This window comes from Mus musculus, chromosome 2 (assembly GCF_000001635.26).
Source record: "Mus musculus strain C57BL/6J chromosome 2, GRCm38.p6 C57BL/6J".
In the NCBI taxonomy this organism is placed as follows: Eukaryota; Metazoa; Chordata; class Mammalia; order Rodentia; family Muridae; genus Mus; species Mus musculus.
In genome coordinates this window covers 34,091,715-34,107,938 of record NC_000068.7, presented here as the reverse complement: position 1 = coordinate 34,107,938, position 16,224 = coordinate 34,091,715, and the positions used below count along the sequence as shown (strand labels likewise).

Below are 16,224 nucleotides of genomic sequence, written 5' to 3'. Positions count from 1 at the left end.
AGGAGAGAGATTACAACATTTGCCTGGTTTGTTTATAATTTAATTTTTTTTTTATGTTGCGGCTGGCAGAGGAGGAGATGGCAACACCTGTGAGTGTTTATAACGTCCCATCTCCTTCACAGCTGCTCCTATTCAAAACACCTCGCCGGCGTAATAATTTCATAAAATTTCATGATTTACCATCTGCTCGTGCCGGTTTGGGCTTCAGCAATAAGCCCGCGCGTGGCGCCCGGCCCAGAAAGGTACAATAACTGTATATTTTAACTTAATGGTTTTTTGGGGGGCATGCAAATTTCTGTGAGCAGATTGTGTTGAGGCCTGGGCTTGGAGCGGCCTCCCTGAGCCCCAGAAGCCCCCCGGAGCACCCCCGGCTCAGTGAAGGTTGCCCGTGTCAAAATCGAGATATCAAACACCGAGGCTGAAAGACAAGGTAGGAGGTGCGAGAGGATTATTTTCCTTTTAGCGTTTGATGTCTGTGCATTTGGGTAATTAAAATGATTACTACAACAATTAAAGCAAGTAATTAGAAACTAATTACACCAGCATTTTTTGTGATTACAGGAGCAGATGAAAATAGTGTTCAAAATTAAATTCATTGCATATTCATGGGAATGAAATTAAATACTGCTGGGTGGATGAGATAATCGGAGGAGAGGAGAGAGGAGAGGCATTCTGGGGATTCGGAGAACAGACTGCGGTTAATACTCCAAACAGACATTTGGTTAAATCAGTGATAATCTTTTAATGGCTTTAAAAGGGGCTAATATTTGGAAAGCAGTCAAAATTGCTGAGAGTTTCTGTTTTTCACTCACTCTGTGATAATACATACCAGCTGTAGCACAATGGAAAACATTTAATCATTAGCCACTCAAATGGAGGCGCAGGAGCCAGCGTCTCCCCGCCTCTCCTGGTGTCTCATGCACGACAATAAATTAAATTAAAGAATCTTAGCAGCTCTTTCTTCCCTCCCCCACCCCTCCTCCCTCTCCTCTTTCCCGGCTATTGACTACTTCCCAGCCACTGCCTTGCCACGACCATTTAATGAGATCCCGTAGATTAAATAGATTTTCTGTTTAACTCCACACTGGTGAGATAGCATGTCAACGACGGAATGGCTATTAACATTTAAATATTTCACAGAACAAAAAAAAATCGGAATATGAATTTTTCATTGTTGCGACGCTCCCCCTGCCCCTCCCCCTTTCTCTCCCTCTCTTTTTCACGGCTCTCTCTCTCTTTCTCTCCCTTTCTCTGCTAGACCTAATGAAACTAAAGTAATTAGAAAGATACAAGAAGAGGGCTTTCACCAGAGTGCAATTAAATTGAGCGGGGAGCCGTTATTTATATAGGCTGGTCACTCCGTAGCTGCGGCTATTTTCTCAGCCTGCTTGAGTCATAGATTATTACAAGAGATTAATAATGTAAATTTCACTGACTCGGCTGCTCTCCGAGCCTTGGCCTTCAGAAATTGATGGGCACGCCATCCATCACCTCCTCCGGCCCAGGCCTGTCCCTCTGCAGGGCTCACCAGCCTTGGCACCCCACCTTGAGCTCACCGACTCCCTATTCTGTTCTGCTTTGCCCCTGGGTCCCCACCTTCTCCTTTGTGTGTGTGTGGGTCCCTAGTTCTCTGTAGCTTTTTTCTTGTATTTATCTCTCAATGCCTTCAGTGCTAGCCCTGTTTAATTTCTGGCTGATTTTTTAAAAGAGGGGCTCCACACAATGCTGTGGCTCCCCACACCCCAGTATCTGAGAAGGGGTCCATTTGCCTCTTATAAACCCATACAGTAGTGGCTGGATTAAAGGCACAATTTGCCAATGGTCTCTTCTTCTCCCCCGATTCTCCCTCTGGGACCACTCTCTGTCTGTCTGTCTGTCTGGCCATCTATGCATCCATTCTCTACACGTCTCGGCGCATGCACATCTGTTCCCTACTGCCTTTCCAGCCACAAGAGGGTAGAGCTGAGACTGGGGTCCTCTGTGGTTTCCTAGCGGTGTGACCTTGGCTTAGAGCCTTCTGACCCTCAACCACTAAGGAGAGGTAATAAATCAGGTATTACAGAGTCTGCGGGCAGAGCAGGAGGAGGCCTAGGTTCACAGAGGGGACGCACTGGTGAAGCAGGGTGCCCTCCCTCACCTCTGCTGGTGCTCACAGTGTGTCCCTCCCAGCATCTTCTCAGCCTCAGAGCATCTTGCCAGCTGATTGTGTTGTGAGGAGGGGTGGTGGCCAGAGCCTGGACTGAGTAGGGGTGAGGTCAAGGAGGAAGAGGTCCCTAAGGCAGGTCTCTGGTGTGTCTCGCCCGTACCTGCCCAGTCTGGGAGTGACTTCATTGTGTGACTGTGAAAACTGCTCAAAATGTGCCCAGACAGGGCATTCTGAGGAGCCAAGAGGGCCGGCTTTCAAAACAATTAGCGCCAGCATCTGCCTGAGCACCCATGCTGGTTTTGTATAATTAAAACAAGGCTCCAGAATCCCACTGGACACTCTTTAAAAACGACTCATTTTCGGCATTATTTACAGTGATGAGATGGTGTGAGGGAGACTCCTGGACCCCTCCAGCTGCCCCCGAGGAGAGGCCTGGTGCCTCCATTACCAGCTGGGCCTCCTGGCTTCTGCTCTCTTCCTAAGGGGTGGTCCCAGCACCCAGGGTGGGCCTGAGAGCACTTGTGCATGGTCGAGGCTCAGTGTGGTCCTTCATTATCTACTGGGGCGGGTCTTGCTGGCTGAGCCAGGGATATAGAGATAGATTTTGGAGGAGGCAGGAACGGAGAGGGGGTGGACCATGAGTCCCCTTGAATTCTAAGGACTAGAACTAAAATTTAAAGATTTATTTATTTTATTTGTATGGGTGTTTTGCCTGTATGTATGTCTGTGCACCAAGTTCATGTCTGATACCTGCAGAGGTCAGAAGAGGGCATTGGATCCCTGGAACTGGGATCAGATGTTGAGTTGCCGTGTGAGTGCTGGGAACCAAACCCAAGTCCTCTGCTGGATCAATAAATGCTCTTAACTGCTGAGCCATCTCAAAACGGGGTGGTGTGCATGTTCGTGTGTGTGTGTGTGTATGTGTGTGAAAAACTGTTTTTAGTCATCTCTGAATGTATATGTATATGGGTCCTGGTGATTGAATTCAGGCCATCAGACTTGATGGCAAGTGCTTTTTACCTACGTGGTTACCATCTTGTCAGCCCTGGAACTTTTAAATAAAAGCTAAGAAACAAAGAGGTGGCAGCAGGTCTCAAGGAAAGCAGTGTATTGGAAATAATGACTGTGAGCAAGTTATGGCACTAAACTTCAGCTGTGGAATGTGTGGATCGACAAGACCAATGTTGGTGTCTAGCCTGGACAAGGCTGGTGGGTGTTGGTGTCTACCCTGGCTTGTATTCACACATCCATGCCACCCCAGGCTGTGAGCATTCGGAGCCCATGAGAACACACACGAATGTGATCCCATGTGGAGATAGACACACATGCACTGAGCCTGTGTTTGAACACACGAAGAGCAAGCACTTCATGTATCCAAGTGTGAGATCAGGCACCACTGGGCATGTAAGTACACACTTCCACATGCTCAGCTGAGCACACGTGTGCACGCACAAGTGGGCACAGATGGGTGTGGCAGGCACTACTGCCTGGTAAAGCCATGGGGGCCACGTCCCCCATTCTCATTCTGGAAAACCCTGACTCACTGGGGGCAAGGTTTAGGGACAGTAGATCTGCCATGTGTGCCTTTAAAGACACTTAGAACAACATAGCATGGGCACCAGTTTCTGGGCTTTCAGGGAAGCAGGAGCAATGCTGGCTATCTGGGGACAGGCAGCTGCCCATGGTACCATGTGGGACTCTGGGGTCATGGCTGTACAGAGAACCTCAGGGAGAACCATTGTGCATAGGAGAGACTGGTCTGGGTATGAAGGAGATCAGAGCATGACATAGGGACCCAAGCCATTCACTTTCTCCAGCCTGTGAGGTTGTCATCATGTTGAGAACAACCAAGAGAACAGGATTTTATAGAAGCAAGAGACCCAAGGCTAGATGCTGGGTGGTCCTGTACTCAGACCAATCCCTCCACTTGGCCCCATTTCTCAGATGAGCTAACAGAGGCCAAGGTCACTGTGACCGTTTGGATACATGTCCAGTCAATCTTTATTTCCACTCATATCACAGAGGAAACTCCCCCAGTCTGTTTGTCAGTCTTGGCCACAGAACTCTTCGAGGCCAGTTGGTGGACTCTGAAGAGTGATGCTCACTACACTGTGAGGTTGCCTTAGGCTTGGTGGGAAGGAAAGCTTTGTCTAGATCAGCAAACCCCAGGCAACTTGCAGCCCGGTGTGCATGACTGTTTACTGTCAGCTACCGAGTGACTGCGGGGTAGTTTGTTACACAGCGTCATAGGCTGTAGCTGATGTATCGTTTCTCACTGAGAGTGGTAAAGTTGAGATGTAAACTGAGGTGGTTCTGGCCAGAGCCTGTGCACAGAACCCTCGTGTAGCAAATCGGAGAGCATGGGTGACGCTTCTGACAGAGAGCCGGGCTCTTTCTTCATTAACACGTCTGCGCAATCAGTATCTCCTTCCTGTCAGCTCTAAAGGGCAAAGGAAACCCCAGCACTCTGGGCGGCAGGAGGACTGAATACCCAGTGAGATGTTTCTGGGCACAGGTAGCCTCAGTCCACCTAGGTGCTGCAGCCAACGGCCTGCAGGAGGTGTGACAACAGGGTCTCAGTTACCTGTCTGCAGTGTGGTATTGGCATGAGATGAAACTTTATGAGGTACTTTGTCTTTTCTGCTACTCCCCCTCCCCCCTCCATCCATGTCACTTTATACTTTATAGATGGGATGAGGACAAAGGGGGTAGGGTGGGGGGGGAATACCTTGGCCTCTGTGCCTACAGGGTACCAAGAAGCCATGACTTATTTAATCCTCACCAAACTTCCTTGGTGAGAACAATTAGCCCCATTTTCCAGATTAGAAAATCAAGGCTCGATTCGAGAGGAAACCCTAGTTTGTCTGGCTCTGAAATCTGATTCTCCCCAAGTCCCTCTCCTTTCTGGGACCTCCAGACCCCATGCCTGAGGCAGGACTCACCACCCCCCTTAATTGTAATTCAACTACTTGTGATATTTTGGTACCAATTAATATTGATTTTACAATTGGTTTACGGAGATGTTGTTTTATTACTAATATATTTAATGCGCAAATCAATGAGAACACTTGCCTGGCCCTCTCTCTGGAAGGTAATAAAATCAGATATCTCAGGGGTGAAACACTACCCAACTCTTGAAAGGCAAAGCAGATGTTTAATGTAATAGTTAAGGACTTGCTGGGTGGTCGGTGAAGCTGCCACTTCCCCAGCCTGCTTTTTGCCTTTTGTTTTTCCAGCAGAGACTTCATCTCTGAGCCCTAGGGACAAGCAAAGGTACAGGGGCCAGGACCTGGGGACTGGACAGGACAGGACAGGACAGGACACACTTGGTTGCTGGGCCTTGCTGCTTGCTCTCCAACCTTTCCTCTTGTCTTCTGGGTCTCCTCCCCTCCCTTGCCCTCCCCGACCCCTCCTTCCCTTGGTTCATTGGTATTTATCCATTACCCGTCATCTAATTTTTACATTTCTCATTTTATCCAAATGTACATTCACTGGCTCAGCGCAGGCATGTTCCTCTATTCATTTGTTCTTCTGTTGCTACTGTTGGTGCTTTCCGGGGGTGGGGGACAGGTAGGAGGTTCTTCTGAGACAAGGTTTTGCTGTGTAGCTCAGGCTGGCCCTATAGCCACAATCCTCCTGCTTCTGCCTCCTGCATCCTGAGATTACAGGTGTGAGTCATTAATCATTGGTTCTTATGCTTTCCAATGTGTTCAGCACTTTGTAATCATTCCTTCACTGGCCCATTCGATGGTTTGTATGTTCTTTTGTCTGTTTCATCCATCCTTTCATTCATTCACCCAATCTTTAGACTTACATTCAGCCATTTGTACCATCCATACATCAACCCACCCATCCACCCATCCACCCATCCACTCATCCATCCACCCATAAATCCATCTATCCATCTATCCACCCATACATCCATACATCCACCCACCTACTCACCCACCCACCCATTCATTCACTCATCCATCCACCCATCCATCCATCTATACACCCACTCATCCATCTATCTACCCATCTACTCATCCATCCATCCACCTGTCCACCTATCCAATTGCTCAACCATTGTTCATTCATCCATGTATCCAAGTATCCATCCATCCATTTATCTTTGATTTGTTGATCTTTCCTCTATCATAGTCCATCCACACATCCGTCTGTCTGTCCATTAAACAGTCCATCTGTCCATCCATCCAACCATCCGTTCACCCACCGGGTCCATGTCTAGCTGGATGTTGAGGTTGGGCATGGAACTGTGGTTCCAGCTGCTTCCTGGGATCCGTCTCACACGAGGGAGAGAGTACCCTTTGTTCCCCTGTTGACTTGTCCCCCTTCTGTCAGTCTTCAAAGCTAGAGTCAAAGAACCTCTGTGCTGGCCTGGTTCTTTGGGGGTTTCCCAGAGTCTGTTCTTTCCTGAATAGGCACCGGGACTGAGGTATCTGGGACCTGTCTGGGACCAAATAGGGACTCTGCGGGCCCACTCAGCAGTGATCCCGAGACCTCTAGCCACCATATGCTGCTACACTAGCCTAGGCACCCCAACATCTACTGTGGGCTCCACCCCACTCTTGTCCTGGACTGGGATCTCAGCACATGCTCAGAGTAAAGAGAAGCCCAACTCTGGTGCCCCAACTCTTGGCAAAAACATTACTGCCCCCATAGGGAAACAGAAGCATAAAGAGTGAAAGTCTTACTCAAAGTCATATGGCTCATGGACATTAGACCTAGAGTCAACCCCCAGGTCTGACCAATCCCCAAACCTGTCCTTCCTAGTCACAGAGGCAGAGCATCTGGAGTATAGACCTCAGAGCTAAGTGATGGAGTTTAAAACCTCAGACCAACTGTGGGGCCTCTGGTACTTAGCCACCCTCTCTCTGTCTTCATACCTTATCTATGGGTGTGACTGTAGCTATTGCAGGCAACTTGGGCTCCTGCAGTCCCTAGCATGGGGTAAGGGGGAAGTCCTGCCTCCACACTGGAGGTTTGCAATGAACTGTCCTCCCGAGGTTGGGAGTCCTAATGGTGTAGGGCACTGGGCTAACCTGGGGTCAAGGAAGTAGTAGGGTCAAGTGTGGGCTCTCCAGAATAATACTCTTCCCTCCTGGTCCCTCCAAGGCTCTGTTAAGGAGGAGATAAAGGGGGGTGTGTAGGAGCCCAGCTCCCTGCTGTGATTTATACAGGAGCTTGTAATGACACTGGCTGGCAGTAAATAAGCAGATATGAAATCTTACCATTTAATTAACCGAAAAATAAATGACCAAGGGCCCTGGGAAGAGGGGAGCCTGTCCACCCTCATGCCATTTGCTGCTCTGGGCACAGAGTGGAACCAGTTACTTGGTTTGTACTTATTTACTCCGTGGGTGTGACCCTTCTTGTCCTTACTCCATACACAGGCAAGCTGAGGTCCAGAGATGGCATGACAGCCTGGAGTTCCACAGGGGCCAGCCTTGGGCAAGATCCTGTGGAGCCTGAATCCAAACTCAGCCCAAGATATTACTTCTGCTCTGGCTGATTCCATTTTCCTGCTCAGGGTCAACTCATACATCCATCTTGCAAGGACCTCGTAGGACTCTGTGGTCAGGAAGCCACTTGGGGAGGACCCTCAGATGATGTTTTCTGGGGACAGTGATATTGGAACCTGTCTTCCCTCCCACCTCAGTGAGCCCTTGGGGATGTCCAGCTCCAGGAGACAAGGTTAAGGAGGCCAGCAAAATGGTGGCTTCTTCCCTTCTCACCCTGTTATTCTGGAAAATGGGTGCATGTGTAGAAGCAGGAACAAGAGGATGGGGAGAGAGCAAAGGAGACATATCCCAGTATCCTGTGGGTTTTTTGTTGTTATTGTTTGTTTTTAAAGTTTTTTTTGGGGGGGTGAATTTTGGCTAATCTCAAAGTGTGGTATATTTTATTTGCAAGTTTTAATAATAGAAAAGAATTTTGGTTGTCTTCTCTTTTTTTACCTTTGTAGTGGTGGGAACAGGGCCCAGAGGGAGCCTCATATATAATCTATACAGTATGCTAGGCAAGCGCTTCACTGCTGAGCCACCTCCCAGACCCAAGGATCTTTTTCTTAGTTTAAGAGATGATGTGCTTGAGGCCAGCCTGGTCTGCATAGAGTTTCAGGCCAACCATGGCTATGGAGTGGAATCCTGGGGGTGGGGGAGAATGTGTGTCCTCTTCAGGGACTTCAGGGATTAGTCTCACTTGGTGGGAGAAAGAATGTGTGCAGAGGTGAGGGTCCAAATCCAGTTGCCCCGGGCCAGAGCAGGACAGGGCTGTCCACTGGGGCCTGGGTTTGGGGTCAGAGCAGGAAGTAAAACTATACCCAGAGTCACATATGTAAGTGTTTGCAAAGGCTCTGCGGTCCATGACCTTCATGGCCTCGGAAGGTTCCCTCCCCTCATCGAAGGCTGGCTGTGAGGTCTTCTCAGGATGATGGGGAATGGAGCTACAAGAGACTGTGTGATCTGTTCTAAGGCACACATGAGGTGACCCCAAACTGTGAGCTTATACTGTGGTGACGAGTGATGTAACTTATTATTAAGTGTTACCCCAAACTCCTTTGTTGTAAAATTCAGAGATCATCTATTCCAAATCTCCCACAACAGTGCCTGATATGTGTTGGACACTTAATAAACACAGATTATTTCTGTTCCATGAAATGTGTATTTATTGATGTATCTACCCCCCCCTCCAAATCCAGAAGGAAGAGTACCAACACTTCTGCAGTGATCTTTCTTCTGGAGTAAGAGGATTGGGGAATGATTCTTCTCCATGGTTTTCTGTGGTTTTTCTATCTTTAGTGGGAGGAGGTGTTGGTTCTGTAAGAGGCTGACAGAGGAAAAACCAAAGCTAGAAGCAAAGGAACGAGCAGTGAATGGTGACCTGCCCTGCAGGATTTCCCTGCTGTCCTCAGCTGTCACTTCCAATGGGATGCTTTGTTCCCTGGGGCGAGAATGGTCCAGAGAGATGGAGCCACATGGGAGCCCTTGCATGAGTCTTCGGGGGTGGGGAGTTTCCTCTTGCCTTGGCCATATCAGAGGGGTGTCCACAGCTGGACTATGACCCCAGGGTCCTCCTGACACTTGCTGTGTGTGTGTGTGTGTGTGTGTGTGTGTGTGTGTGTAGGGGGGGATCTTGGGGTCCCGAAGCCTCAGTTATACCCCAGTTTCTTTCACTTCGACCCCAGCACCGGGCCCACCACTCCTGGCCCATTGGCTTATAGAACATGGAGACAATAGAAGCCGCGTGTAACCACTGTTTACAGAGAAAAAAAAAACGGTACAAGATTTATTTATTGGAAAGTGACTGAGGAATATGAATTCTACACTCCATTTAAAATGCTTTTTATTTCTCTCAGCCTTGGGGCTCAGAGTACATCTAATTTCACCCACAGCTATAATTCTCTACCAAACAGTTCCTGCTGTTCCTCTGGGGTCCCCAGGAACTGAGTTAGTTTATGTCTGCTACTGACGAGGCTCAGACAGGGGCAGCAGCGGCTACGTGCCAGCGTTGGTGGAGGGGGGGGGGAGAGCCTCCTTTCCCTGCTGCCCCTGCACAGATATCTGCACGTGTGCACAGTGAGCCAGCCCCCAGGCTGAGGCCTTTGGGGACACCCATGGTACCAGGCCTTGCGATGGCTTGGGCTCCAGCAGCCGAGTGAACCATATCTCATACTGGACGTGTTGATTGCTGGAACCTCAGCACTAACAATTAGTTTGTTAGTGTATTTATCCTGTGAACATTGGAGTCCGTGATTGCAGATCCAATAGTGGGATTGTGGCGGCGTTTAGAGATAAATATGTGCTCTGGGTCAGGAGGTGTCAGCAGTGGGCAGGGGTGGGAGACCCCCACGGGGCATGGCTTTGCCTGCCTGTCCCTCCATCTGTTTTTTCCCCTAGCTGCTTGTTGGCCTGTTATCTGTCGGTCTGATTGCCCATCTAGAAGCATCTGTCTATTTGCCTTCTTGTGAACTTAGCTCTTTCAACTTGTATCTCAGGCCCTGGACTTACAGGGAAAACCAGAAGGTTCGAAGCAGCCAGGTCATGCGGATGCTTCTTGGAGACACAGCCCACTCTCACCCTTGCCAGAGGATGGATGGAGGGGATGTTGTAGAAGCTTCCAGAAAAAAGTAAGGAGCTTTGTCCAATGGCAGGTCCTGACCTGCAGCCACATTTTCTGTATTCACTCTTTGTCTTGTTGCTGCAACAAAAGACCTTAAAAAACAAGTTTAAAGAGGGAAGAGTTTACTTATACTCACAGTTTGAGAGAACAGTCAGTTATGACAGGCAAGGCCCAGTGACAGGACCGTGAGGCAACTGCTAGCATTGTATCCACAGTCAGGAAGCAGAGAGGGGTGGATGCTGGTGTTTAGCTCCCTTTTTATGCTGTCCATGGTTCCAGCCCGTGAAACAGTGCTACCCACATTTAGGGTAGGCCTTCTCACCTCAACTACCCTGATTGAGAAATGGCCTCAGCTAAGCTCAAGGCTCAGTATTGGACCATCACATCCAAGTATCTTCAGTCTTTATGGGATTTTCCCTTAACCCTCCCTTAGGGTCTCCCCACCAGGCTGGAGGCTCCCCTCCCTTCAGCTCCTTCAACCACCCAGTAAAACCAGCTGCCCACCTATGCAAGACACCCTCTGCTCTTTTCTCTGTCCCTCAGACGTTCTGGGTTTCCCTTCTCTGGGTCTAGGCTCCAGCCTTCCTGGTCTTGTCTCTTCTCGCATCTCCCAGATCCACACTCCTCAGCTGGCTTCTTAAAGAGCCATTCCTGAACTGGTTTTCTATCATCTCCTTCTCTGGGTATCCTCCATCTGCCTAGGGAGCCGGTCCCACACCCCTCCCTTCTCCTCATGGTTCCCATGTCTCTGCTTTCATCCTAGAGTGCTCTGTGAGCCTGGGTTTACAAGATCTTCTTTCTCTCTGTGCCCCTGAGCCCAGGGCCTGCAGTCCCACCCAAGCATTTATTGGCAGGGACCTGGGAAGGGTGGGGCCTCCTTCAGCTCCAACCAGAGAGTGACTGGCTGGTCTGGCTCTCCTCCCAGACACTCCTGGAATCAGACCTGCTTGGACCAAGTCATCACCCTGACAGTGTGTCCACAGCTGCTTCCAACTGGCCTTAAAGCTCCAAGTGACTTTCCATAAATATCCCCAAGAAAGTAACTCTTTCCAGTTAGGGCTGATGGTAGGTTTAAGGAAAGCAGGAACCTATCAGAGGCCTTAATTCACTCCAGCAACAGACACCTCCTCACCTGATGCTTTTGTATAACATTCCTTTGTTTTGTTTTGTTTTCTATTGGAGTTTTTGAGACTGGCTATCATGTAGGGCTATGTAGCTCAGGTTAGCCCCAAATTCACTACTAGCCTAAAATGGCTTTGAATGTCTAAACCCCCTGCTTCTGTCTCCCGAGTGCTAGGACGGTGAGTGTGAGGTCACATTAATTTTCACAAGAACAAGGTAAAATGAGCCGTGCTCATGCCAAGACATGGGAAATGAGACCCAATGGGTTGGTGTCTTAGTCAGGGTCTCTATTTCTGCACAAACATCATGACCAAGAAGCAAGCTGGGGAGGAAAGGGTTTATTCGGCTTACACTTCCATGCTGCTGTTCATCACCAAAGGAAGTCAGGACTGGAACTCAGGCAGGTCAGGAAGCAGGAGCTGATGCAGAGGCCATGGAGGGATGTTCCTTACTAGCTTGCCTCCTCTGGCTTGCTCAGCCTGCTCTCTTATAGAATCCAAGACAGCCAGCCCAGAGATGGTCCCACCCACAAGGGGCCCTTCCCCCTTGATCACTAATTGAGAAAATGCCTTACAGTTGTATCTCATGGAGGCATTTCCTCAACTGAAGCTCCTTTCTCTGTGGTAACTCCAGCTGTGTCAAGTTGACACAAAACTAGCCAGTACAATTGACCCCTTCAGTCCTGGGCCTTCAATTGCAACTGCGGCTGCACCTTCACCAATGGCCTTCCATGGCCTCCCACCGTGCAGAGCCTCAGCTGCTCTTTGTGACCCCTTCATGCCTTCAAAACCAGTACCACCTGGGTGACCCTTACATATTACCAAGTCCCGTTGGAGCAGGAGTACAACCTTGGCTATCTCTGGAACACAGCCTCTTTGTGCTTTCAGAAAACACTTCCCAGAAGATGTCACCTCAATGATGCTGGTCTCTTCTTAATCACCGCTAATTTCTTAGCTCCAGCTAACCAGCATCAATAGTCCCAGTAATGCCAAGTTTTTGCTTTAGTAGTTCTGGTATCTTGTTAATCATGGCTGATTCTTCAGCCCCAGCTAACCAGAACCACAGAATCTTCACAATCAAAACAGCAATGGCCCTGAAAAGAGTCTTTAATTTTCCCTCTGAAATTTCACAAACCAGATCTCCATCTTCTGCACTGTTCTCAACATTATCTTCCAAGCTCCTACACAACATCTGACAGAGCTCTTAACAACGAATGGATCTTCAAGCCCAAAGTTCCAAAGTCCTTCCACAGACCTCCCCAAAACATGGTCAGGTTGTCACAGGAATACCCCACTCCCAGTACCAACTTCTGTATTAGTCAGGGTTCTCTAGAGTCACAGAACTTATGGACAGTCTCTAGATAGTAAAGGAATTTATTGATGACTTACAATCGGCAGTCCAATTCCCAACAATTGTTCAGTTGCAGCTGTGAATGGAAGTCCAAGGATCTAGCAGTTACTCAGTCTCACACAGCAAGCAGGCGAAGGAGCAAGAGCTAGACTCCCTTCTTCCAATGTCCTTATATTGTCTCCAGCAGAAGGTGTAGCTCAGATTAAAGGTGTGTTCCACCACACCTTTAATCCCATATGAAAGGTGTAGCCCAGATTAAAAGTGTGTTCCTTAAACTCGGAGATTCAATCTTCTGGAATCCATAGCCACTATGGCTCAAGATCTCCAAACCAAGATCCAGATAAGGATCTCCAAGCCTCCAGATAAGGGTCACTCACTGGTGAGCCTTCCAATTCTGGATTGTAGTTCATTCCAAATATAGTCAAGTTGACAACCAGGAATAGCCACTACAGTTGGGGACACACGTGGGGTCACGGGATCCTAGGTGGTGCAGTTAGCATTCTAGAGTGAGACCCTATGACTCTCAGACAATGCCTTCACCACTGTCCCTGATCTTTACAGGCTCACAGTGTCCTGAGCTAGCCTGGCTCAGGGCAGATGGACATGTTTGCCTGAGTGGCAGCCCAGGCTCTTGGGGGCTCTGCAGGGTTCCCTAGGTTGCTGAAGGAGGACTAACGGTAACCCTCTAATCGACCAGTCTTCTCTTTCTTTTCTATTAAAAGATGTGATTCATATGCCATTAAATTGACATCTTTATGTATATAGTGCAGTGTTTCTTAGACAGCAGCCAGACTAGCTAGGCCACTGTCTATACAGACTGATTCCCCTATGCACATCCCCCAAACCCTACAAAGCCCCCTCCTCAGCACCTGGCAGCTGCTCATCTGCTTCCTGTCCCTCTGGACTTGTCTTCCTGGGCGTTCCGTGTGGCCTTTTGTGCCAGCATTTACTGGCTTGGTGTTTTGCAAGTTTATCTGTGTTCCTTCCTCCCTGTAGCTGTGCATGGCCACCGTACACAGACATGCCTTTGGCTGCCTGCTCTTGGGTCCATGGGCTCTGTGCTGTTTCCACTTTTGGTTGCCTTGGCACATGTTGTTCTGAGTTCCTGAAGGAGCCCAGGATGAAAGGTATCATTTGCCTATCTTATCATTGGGAATACTGAGGCTCAATGGGGTTAGGACATTGCTAATGTGGGGCAGGTTTAGACTTGAATTCCAGAGATCGTGGGATTTCATTCCCAGTGTTCTAGCTTTACCTGGCCTGGCAAAACTTGTGGGACAATAGAAGGTGGGAGAAAGAGAGGCATGGAAAGGCACTGGGTTCCTGAAGAATTTTAGAAGTTCTAGATCAGTTTGTCCCTTTGGCTACTTGGCTGCCCTCAGAGGGTGGGGGTTGCAGATGGGTTCCTTACTGGGCTCAGGAATACTGGATCTGAGAGATGAAGGGCTTCTCTACTACACAGATGGGAAATTCCAGCACCAGAAGGACAAATGAGAGGCCCAAGTCAGAAAACTAGGATTGGAATTCAGGTCTGTTTACATGTGAAGTGTGTGTATGTGTGTGTGTGTTTGTATATGTATGTACGTGAATATATGCATACAGGATGGCTGTGGAAGGCATGTCAGACAGGGAGTGCTGTATATAGCTGGCTACGTGGCTTTTAGTATGGGAGGATGCTGTACCAGCTGGCCCATTTTTGCTCAGGATCCCCAGCAACACATAAAACCAAGCATGATAGCACAAGCTCAGAGCCACAGGCTTGGAGAAATGGGGATAGGAGGATCAGCAGTTCAGTGTCATCTATGGCAACACAGCAAGCTACATGAGACTTTCTGTCTCTCTGTCTCTGTTTCTGTCAGTCTGTCAGCCAGTCTGTCTGTCTGTCTCTTGATTTTTTTTTTTTTTTTGAGACAGGGTTCCTATATATATGCCTCTGGCCATCATGAAACTCTTTCTGTAGACTAGGCTGGCCTTGAACTCACAGAGATCCAGCTGCCCCTGCCTCCACCTCTGCTACAGTTAAAGGCAGACACCTCCACTACTCAGTGAGAGTTTATCTCAACAGAAGAGAAAAGTATCATGGGGACTCGGGTGGGATGATATTTACCGAGTGCCCAGGAAGGTTGGTGCCCATTTCAAGGCAGTTTCATGAGTGAGGACAGAGGCAGTGGGGTAAAGAGGCACCTCTGGCTCTGGAGATGGAAACAGCTTCAGGGGGTCCCCAGCCTGGTGTGTGAGGGAAAGCAGGGAGCAAACCATTCATGAGCATGTGTGGAGTCATTCACTCTGTGTTCCACCTCCTGTCAGCCTCATTCTGTCACCAGCCTCGGACACGCTTGTGCATCAGGATGAGGAAATTCTTGTTGTCACCACCTCTGGTTCTCAGTCAATTCCAACTATGTGCAGTCCCTGTCCTAAACTCCCCCTAATCATCCACTCACTGAATCCTTACCTCGTCCCCCTGAGATAGGTTAGATTTTATTATTCCATTTTACAGCTGAGGATATTTTGGCCCAGAGAGATTAATCACACGTACAAAGGCTCACAGTGAATAAATTAAGGGACTCAGATTTGAATAAAAGCAGTCGGCCTCTCGAACCTATGCCTTTGCTGAGCACTAGATTTTATTGCTTCTACCTGGATGTGCTGCCTGGAGCCGTACAATTGATGAACAGAGCCCTGTGGGGTCTGAGGAAGGCTGTCATGGGGACAGACTCTCAGCTAACACGGCCCAGGAGGAGCCCCGGCTCCTTCCTCTTCAGTCATCTTTGACAAAGCATTGTCTGGCATAAATTGTCTGTTTAGTTGTATTTCTTTTCTGTCAATCTTTGGGATTCCTGAGGGTAAGGACCTTGCTTGGCTAACCTTGCATGCCTCACTCCTAGCATAGTGCCGGGCTTGTAGTAGGAGCATCGCAACTGCAGTTTGTTACTGATGTTCTGTCCCTTGCGTGTGCCGGGGCTCAGTCACTGCCTTCTCCATAAGAACGGGATTCTAAGAAGAGAGGATCATGAACTACCAAGTGTATCCAGGTCTTGAGTCTGGGCAATTTCAGAATCTTTGTCTTTCCTTTTGTGAGTCAAAGGTACTCTCGCTAAGTTACCTCCTCCATAAACCTGCCCCCACCTTGGAAGCAAGCTGAAAGTTCCTTGTGTAAATGTCAAGGGAGAGACAGCACCAGTAGCTCACAGAACTGGAGTGTGAGGAATAGGCACAGCAGCCCTGGCTGCGGAGGCGGGCTGGCTGGGCTTCCACTGGCAGCATGGCTGTCTTGGTCATTCTCCTATCTCTGTGAAGAGACACCATGACCAAGGCAGCTCTTATAAAAGAGAGCATCTACTTGGGGGCTGGCTTACAGTTTCAGAGCTTAATTTTATTATCATTAATGTGGAGAATATGGTGGCTGTCAGACTGGCATGTTGCTGAAGAAGTGTCTTTGAGCTGCATCCTGATCCACGGGCAGGAGAGGGAGGGGAAAGGGG

At 48.8% G+C, this 16,224-nt stretch overlaps 1 long non-coding RNA gene across 1 annotated transcript in view; it reads left to right on the top strand.

The window, feature by feature from the left end:
- Positions 1-203: 203 nt before the first annotated feature.
- The window catches only part of C230014O12Rik (RIKEN cDNA C230014O12 gene), an 89,447-nt gene continuing 73,426 nt past the window's right edge, over positions 204-16,224 (top strand). Inside the window, exon 1 of the long non-coding RNA NR_130173.1 lies at positions 204-430. This is a non-coding gene — a long non-coding RNA (RIKEN cDNA C230014O12 gene). The remainder of the gene's footprint in view (positions 431-16,224) is intronic.